At 39.0% G+C, this 8633-nt stretch overlaps 1 long non-coding RNA gene across 1 annotated transcript; it reads right to left on the bottom strand.

The window, feature by feature from the left end:
• Positions 1–2408: 2408 nt before the first annotated feature.
• LOC115152504 (uncharacterized) lies at positions 2409–3759 on the bottom strand. The gene is made up of 2 exons (XR_003867517.1): positions 3726–3759; positions 2409–3464 (listed from the first exon to the last, which is right to left on the bottom strand). It is a non-coding gene; the product is annotated as an uncharacterized LOC115152504 (long non-coding RNA).
• Between the last annotated feature and the right edge of the window lie 4874 nt (positions 3760–8633).

Here is an 8633-nt window from a genome sequence, read left to right as displayed (position 1 = left end):
CTGGTTTCAGAGTCTTATACACACCATCTGTTATTAACCTGGTTTCAGAGTCTAATACACACCATTAACCTGGTTTCAGAGTCTAATACACACCATTAATCTGGTTTCAGAGTCTAATACACACCATTAACCTGGTTTCAGAGTCTAATACACACCATTAACCTGGTTTCAGAGTCTAATACACACCATTAACCTGGTTTCAGAGTCTAATACACACCATCTGTCATTAACCTGGTTTCAGAGTCTAATACACACCATCTGTCATTAACCTGGTTTCAGAGTCTAATACACACCATCTGTCATTAACCTGGTTTCAGAGTCTAATACACACCATCTGTCATTAACCTGGTTTCAGAGTCTAATACACACCATCTACCATTAACCTGGTTTCAGAGTCTAATACACACCATTAACCTGGTTTCAGAGTCTAATACACACCATTAACCTGGTTTCAGCGTCTAATACACACCATTAACCTGGTTTCAGCGTCTAATACACACCATCTACCATTAACCTGGTTTCAGAGTCTAATACACACCATCTGTTTTTAACCTGGTTTCAGAGTCTAATACACACCATTAACCTGGTTTCAGAGTCTAATACACACCATTAACCTGGTTTCAGAGTCTAATACACACCATTAACCTGGTTTCAGAGTCTAATACACACCATTAACCTGGTTTCAGAGTCTAATACACACCATTAACCTGGTTTCAGAGTCTAATACACACCATTAACCTGGTTTCAGAGTCTAATACACACCATTAACCTGGTTTCAGAGTCTAATACACACCATTAACCTAGTTTCAGAGTCTAATACACACCATTAACTTGGTTTCAGAGTCTAATACACACCATTAACCTGGTTTCAGAGTCTAATAGGGCTGGGCGATATATCGATATAAAAAAAATATCGATATATATTTTAAATGTGATATGAAATTAGACCATTTCGCATATATCGATATAGTTGAAATGTGCGCTTTGATCCTTGCTCCAAGCAAGCTGCAGACCCGGAGCTCTCTGCGCTGCTCCCCGCGCCTCCTCTTTCATGCACAGAGGGCGGAGGGGCAGGAACAGACACTTCAACAAACATGGAGGAAGCAACAGCGTCTGCGGAGCGTTTTGACGAGGAATTGGTTAGTAAAAGAAAAAGCATTGGCTCAGTCATTTGGAGATGGTTCGGATTCAAAGTATCAGATGAGCAACAAAATCACGTTATATGTAGGCAGTGCCATAAAAAAAGTTCCAGCACTACAAATCTTTTTCACCACCTAAAACAGTGGCACAAACTGCAATACGAAGAGTGTGTGAAACTGCGCGCTGCAGAAGCCCCAGCCGCAAGCCGTCGACAACCCGAAAAAGCTCCAGCCCCGAAACAAAGCTCACTGCAAACTTCATTTTCCCGCAGTGTGGTGCCTAATGAAAAGAAAATTGGCAAGTGGTGTACTATAACTAAAGCGGTGTCCTATCACATTGCTAAAAGATATGGTCCCTGTTGCAACTGTGGAACAAGTCGGATTCAAAAAGCTACTGAAAACTATGGACCCGAGATATGAGCTTCCCAACTACTTTGCACGAGAAGCACTGCCACAAATGTCCACTGAAGTCAGGCAGAGCCTTGCTGACCGGCTCGCTAACGGGACCCATTTTGCGTTGACCAGCGATATGTGGTCGAGCAGGACATGTGAGCCTGAGATGATGATGAAAACAGCGTCGTGTCGTCTCCAAAACAAGTTATTTCCCCCCCAGGATCACACCGGTGAGCATATAGCTGAGGCCTTGCAGGACGCAAGCTGGGAAACTCCCGAGAAAAGCATCCGGTTGCTATAACAACCGACAACGGGAGCAACGTGGTCAAAGCGGTGGAGCTGAACGAGCGGCTGAGGATGCAGTGCTTCGGTCAGACTACACTTGGCTATTGGGGAGTGCAGTGTTTTAAGGACTATTCACACATTTTACTGATTACAATATTACTTTTTCATTATTTTTTCCTTTGTGTCTTGTCTAAAACTTTTTTTGGTTTTATGCTGCTGTCTTGGCCAAAAATTGATTAAGTAGATTAATAAAACATATTAAAATATTACTTTTTCATTATTTTCATTTGTGTCTTGTCTGCAACTTTTTTTGGTTTTAAGCTGCTGTCTTGGCCAAAAATTGATTAAGTAGATTAAAATATTAGTTGTTCATTATTTTCCTTTGTGTCTTGTCTGCAACTTTTTTTGTTTTATGCTGCTGTCTTGGCCAAAAAATTGATTAAGTAGATTAAAATATTAGTTTTTCATTATTTTCCTTTGTGTCTTGTCTGCAACTTTTTTTGTTTTATGCTGCTGTCTTGGCCAAAAAATTGATTAATAAAACACAAAACATAAAGTGGTAAAAGTAAAATCACTTACAATACAGGATGGTAGATTTCAGAACCATATTTATTAGGTTATTGGATAAGAATTAGTGATGCATTGATGTGTTTACCACTTTAATGTTACAGCTGGTAAAGGTGAGGTAATTATGACTTTAAAATGCTGGTTAGCCTGTTGATATCATCAAGGTAACATATTTAGTTATTATGATAGACTATAGTTTTTTCTCTGGATTGAAAGAGCCAACTGCAAAGTAACTAGAAACTAATGTTGACACGTAGGTCGGCCTAAACATTGTGGAGTTTTTAGTGGAGTAGAAATATGAAGTAGCATTAAATACTAAGCATAAATACTAAGAACAACAACAACAAGAACGAAACATGAGTAAATGTACATACAGTATAGTCATCATTTATAAATTATACAAAAATAATACATAAAAATCACTTACAGGATTAAAATTCAGAAAATAAATGAATATAATATTTGATATTTATGATTAGGACTGGCGTTGATTAAAAAAATAAACTATGAAACAAGAAAATATTAATGTAGAATATTTCTAAAGCTTGATTTTGGAAAGCACTTAGTTGTATGAGTGTGTTAAAGTGAAAACAGAGTCAAATTTCTCGCGGAAAAAATATCAGGATATATATCTTATATCGATATTCAGCCTAAATATATCGGGATATGACTTCTGGTCCATATCGCCCAGCCCTAGCTCAAGCATTATTGAGCACATCTGCAGCAATAAGTGACTGACTGACCTGACAGGTGACTTGACAGGTGACCTGCCATGATATTATGCCTTTAGAGGTGGGGGTGGAAATGCAGTTGTTGTTCAGTCACTGCATGAATATTAAATATGGGTTATGCATATTACATTTTTTTTGTCCTCTAGTAAAACAAGTTGTTGTTGAACCAACTACCAATACTTCAATAAAATAGAGGACTATTACATATTGGCCTATGTGTTTTCTTGCTGTGTTTCCATCCAGTAAAACTGTTAAGGAGAGAACCTTAGCATACAAAAGCTGTCCTCAATCTGCAGCTGGAAAGATGTCCAGTTCCAGTTATGATATTGGCAAATACTGTTTGTGGTTTCTGAAAGTACAGAATAAAGAGGAATTATTCATTACAATACAAGGATATAGCAATAAAACAATATTACAAATAACATAAAAATAGTTTATTGCATTGACATAATCCCAGATTTGAGTTCTAACAGTAAGAAAGTAACTTTTGAGCTCCACAAGGGGGCAAGGCAGGGCAGAACAGAGCCATGCTGAATAGACCACATAAACAAACCATGGTCATATGTTTTACTTAACTAGGCAAGTCATTTAACAACAAATTATTATTTACCTATGATGGCCTACACCGGCCAAACTCGGACAACGCTGGGCCAATTGTGCGCTGCCCTATGGGACTCGCAATCACAGCCAGTTGTGATACAGCCTGAATTTGAACCAGGGAGTCTGTAGTGACGTCTCTAGCACTGATGTGCAGTGCCTTTGACCGCTGCGCTACTAGGGAGTCATAAGGCCATGTAGCTTCAAAATACAACACAAGATAATACTTCTCTGACGCAATTAGCATTGTTTTACAGAGCTGATAGAAAAATGTAGCTAGCTACCTAAGCACGATTGAATATAACACCATAAAGGTTATAAAATGAGTAACGTTACCTCACGTGTCCGCGGTTATAAAGAATATACACAAATCTATTATGCTACAATAGAAACGACATACATAAACTATTACAACCTAATAATGCACTTACTTTGATAGAAACGCACACATTTCCAAAGTTATTATTAGTAAGGAAAACAATGAGGGCAACAGATGGAAAATGTGAACACGTGTGCAGATCCTGTTCTGACGGGAGATGAGCAAATGTCTGCAGACTTGAACTGCACAAACAATTGGAAAGTGCTTGGGGAATTTTGTCCCGGTCAGAAATGTCCCAAAAATGTAATTGTCCGCAAAAGTAAAAAAAAAAAAGACTATTTTTATGTGAATGAATGAGGAGGCGGAACACACCTCAATTCAAACTGTTCTTAGAAAATAAAAACTTGTTAGAAAATCATTTGAAATTGAAGTTTGAAAACAGCCTATAAATAAAAACAGTCTGCGTGCTTTGGTTTGAGGGCAGCGCGGATTAAATGCACTGTTACGTAACAATCACATTCTGGAATGGAGAGAACATTCTAACATCACGAGTATAAAAAACTCACGCTGGGGCGACCGATAGAGATATTAGGAACTCACGCTGGGGCGACCGATAGAGATATTAGGAACTCACGCTGGGGCGACCGATAGAGATATTAGGAACTCACGCTGGGGCGACCGATAGAGATATTAGGAACTCACGCTGGGGCGACCGATAGAGATATTAGGAACTCACGCTGGGGCGACCGATAGAGATATTAGGAACTCACGCTGGGGCGACCGATAGAGATATTAGGAACTCACGCTGGGGCGACCGATAGAGATATTAGGAACTCACGCTGGGGCGACCGATAGAGATATTAGGAACTCACGCTGGGGCGACCGATAGAGATATTAGGAACTCACGCTGGGGCGACCGATAGAGATATTAGGAACTCCCGCTGGGTCGACCGATAGAGATATTAGGAACTCGCGCTGGGTCGACCGATAGAGATATTAGGAACTCACGCAGGGGCGACCGATAGAGATATTAGGAACTCGCGCTGGGGCGACCGATAGAGATATTAGGAACTCACGCTGGGGCGACCGATAGAGATATTAGGAACTCGCGCTGGGGCGACCGATAGAGATATTAGGAACTCACGCTGGGGCGACCGATAGAGATATTAGGAACTCACGCTGGGGCGACCGATAGAGATATTAGTAACTCACGCTGGGGCGACCGATAGAGATATTAGGAACTCACGCTGGGGCGACCGATAGAGATATTAGGAACTCACGCAGGGGCGACCGATAGAGATATTAGGAACTCACGCTGGGGCGACCGATAGAGATATTTGGAACTCAAGCGTGAAAGGGTTAAACAGCCATCACTAACATTGAGTGGCTGCTGCCAACATACTGCCTCATATCTCTAGCCACTTTAATAATTAAAAATTGGATGTAATAATTGTATCATTAGTCGCTTTAAACAATGCCACTTTACATTATGTTTACATACCCTACATTACTCATCTCATATGTATATACTGTACTCTATACTATCTACTGCATCTTGCCTATTTTTTTGTTCATATAATTTAAAAAGGTGTCACTAGGTGTAGGCAAAACCATAAGCAAATAGGTAAACTATGATATGACTAAAGAGTTAATCAGGGTGATTTTTACACGAATAGACAAGTATTTTCCTTTCCATGGTAGCAAGATCTTGTCTATTCTTGCTAACTTTCTATAAAAACATTTCTTTCTTTCGGGACCGAGTATGTCCACATGCCCATCAGACCATTTTATTGTTAAACTGCTCCTCTTCACAGTTCAAAACTTTCTGAGATGTAGCCATTATTTACTATTTTACACCTAGTGTTACTATACAGAACTTTAACCCATTTTAGAAGAGATTCTCCAAAATTGAAATATTCTAGGCATTTATAAATAAACTCCAGTCGTACTTTATCAAAAGCCTTTTCAAAATCAGCTATGGCCTGGTGTCCCCGATATTTCATAGTGTTCTATTGTTTCCAGTACTTATATTATCTCCAATGTATCGTCCATGTAAAAAACCTGTCTGATTAGGATCAATAATATCTCACAATACCTTTTTTAATTCTATGCGCCAAGCATTTAGCTACAATTTTTGCATTACAACACTGAAGTGTAAGAGGCCCCCATTTTTTAAATGGACTGGATCTTTATATATACACCACTTGGATCCTGTTTCAATAATAATGATATCAGACCTTCTTGTTGCCTGTCTGATAACCTACCATTTATATATTAGTGGTTAAAAACTTCTTAGGGATCAAATCCCTTTAGCGGGATCGATTTGACAACATCCGGTGAATTGCAGAGCGCCAAATTCAAACGACTGAAATATAAATATTTAACATTCATATAAATACAAGTGTAATACATCACAATAAAGCTTAACCTGTTGGGGTGTAGGGGGCAGTATTTTCACGGCCGGATGAAAAACGTACCCAATTTAAACAGGTTACTACTCTGGCCCATAAAAAAGAATATGCATATTATTAGTAGATTTGGATAGAAAACACTCTGAAGTTTCTAAAACTGTTTGAATGGTGTCTGTGAGTATAACAGAACTCATATGGCAGGCAAAAAAAAACGGAGAAAAAATTGAATCAGGAAGTGGGAGAAATTCGAAATGTAGTTTTTCTTTTGAATCACCTTGAAAAAACTACAATGACATCGTAGGTGCAACGTAAATCCTGACTCTTCCATTGGCTGTCAACAATCTTTAGGAACTTCTTTCATTCCGTCATCTGTTACCGGGCAGAAAATTCTGTCTCGTTCAATCCCTGGCCAATCAGAGAACAGGTGTCTTATGACGCGCATCCACGTGACTTAGCTGTTTTTATTTGTTCTTGTATGACTGAATACCTACAGCCCCGTTGTTAAATTATCCCCATTTGACGTTAAAAAATACCCTAAAGGATTGATTGGAAACATCGTTTGACGTGTTTCTACAAACGGTAATGGAATTGTTTGGCCATTTCGTCTACGGATTTGCGTCCACGCCACATTGGCATGGTAACATGTAGTTCTGGACGGGTCAAACAAAACGGACCTATTTTGGACATAAATGATGGACTTTTGCAGAACAAATGAACATTTTTCTTGTGGAAGTGGGAGCCCATCCGAGTGCATTCCGCCAGAAGATCAGCAAAAGGTCAGTAAATATTTCCAACATATTGTTAGAGATTTGTCGACGCCGTGGTTGAAGGCTAACTGTATAGCTTAGCATTGAAGGCTAAATTCTGGACTCAGAATATTGAACAATGTTGCTTTTTCCGTAACGTTATTTTTGAAATCTGACAAAGTGGTTGCATAAAGGAGTAGATTATCTCTAATTCTTTAAATAATTGTTATCATTTTTTTTTAACGTTTTATGAGTTCTTCCGTAAATTAAATGTCTTTTCACCGGATGTTATGGGGAGGAAACATTTTCTGAACGTCACGCGCCAATGTAAAAATTGTTTTTTTTGGATGTAAATATAAACTTGATCGAACAAAAAATGCATGTATTGTCTAACATGATGTCCTAGGAGTGTCATCTGATTCAGATTGTCAAAGGTTTGTGCTTAATTTTAGCTGTATATCTGGTTTTGTGATGGCTATCGTGCTTGCAAAATCGCTTTTTAATTTTTTTGTTGTTGCTGAGATGCTAAAATAATCTGTTTTTCTTTCACCGTAAAGCCTTTTTGAAATAAGACAATGTGATTGGATTAACGAGTAGAGTATCTTTAAAATGCCATATAATACTTGAATTTTAATTTTGAGATTATTTGGATATGATACTTTATCAGTGTTTACAGTCATACCAACATGATGTATATGATACTTTATCAGTGTTTACAATCATACCAACATGATGTATATGATACTTTATCAGTGTTTACAGTCATACCAACATGATGTATATGATACTTTATCAGTGTTTACAGTCATACCATGAAATGATCAGTTAACCTCTAGACTAGAAACACAGACAAATCACTTCAGGATGAAGTCCAATAGATGTCGCTGTTGCACTGTAGTAGTGGGGGGGAACAGGAAGTTCCGGTAGGCGCACACCATTCTTTAGAATAAGGAAAACGCAAGAACTGTGCTGTCCTTTTCTCTTTATTACTACAGTCTGAGGTCGGTAACGTCAACAGTGAGGACAATCCCAGCCTGCCACTCTCCTTCCACACTGAGTCCAAACCTACAGTCACTGGGTCCTGATTGTGACAGTGGAGCCCAGTTTGCACTGCAGGATCCAGAGATGGAATCAGTGAAGCTGGAAGACTGCAGTCAAACACTGGAGCTGAATGTCAACATTAAAGAAGAAGAAGAGGAGGAGGAGATTGTCTCAACATGGTCTCCATTCTCTACATCCCAGAGAGCAACAGCAGGAAGATCACAGAGCTAAGAGGTCTCACCACTGCCCACATTGTGAGGAGATTTTCCCAATTCTATCAAAGCTAAAAAATACACCTTAAAACACACACTGGAGAGAATCTGTATCCCTGTAATGACTGTGGGAAGAGATTCACAACATCAAGGTCTCTGACAGTTCATCAGAGAATACACACAGGAGAGAAG

Source organism: Salmo trutta, chromosome 17 (assembly GCF_901001165.1).
Source record: "Salmo trutta chromosome 17, fSalTru1.1, whole genome shotgun sequence".
Lineage (NCBI taxonomy): Eukaryota > Metazoa > Chordata > Actinopteri > Salmoniformes > Salmonidae > Salmo > Salmo trutta.
The sequence above is the reverse complement of the archived record's forward strand: the minus strand, read 5'-3'. Positions and strand labels throughout refer to the sequence as shown.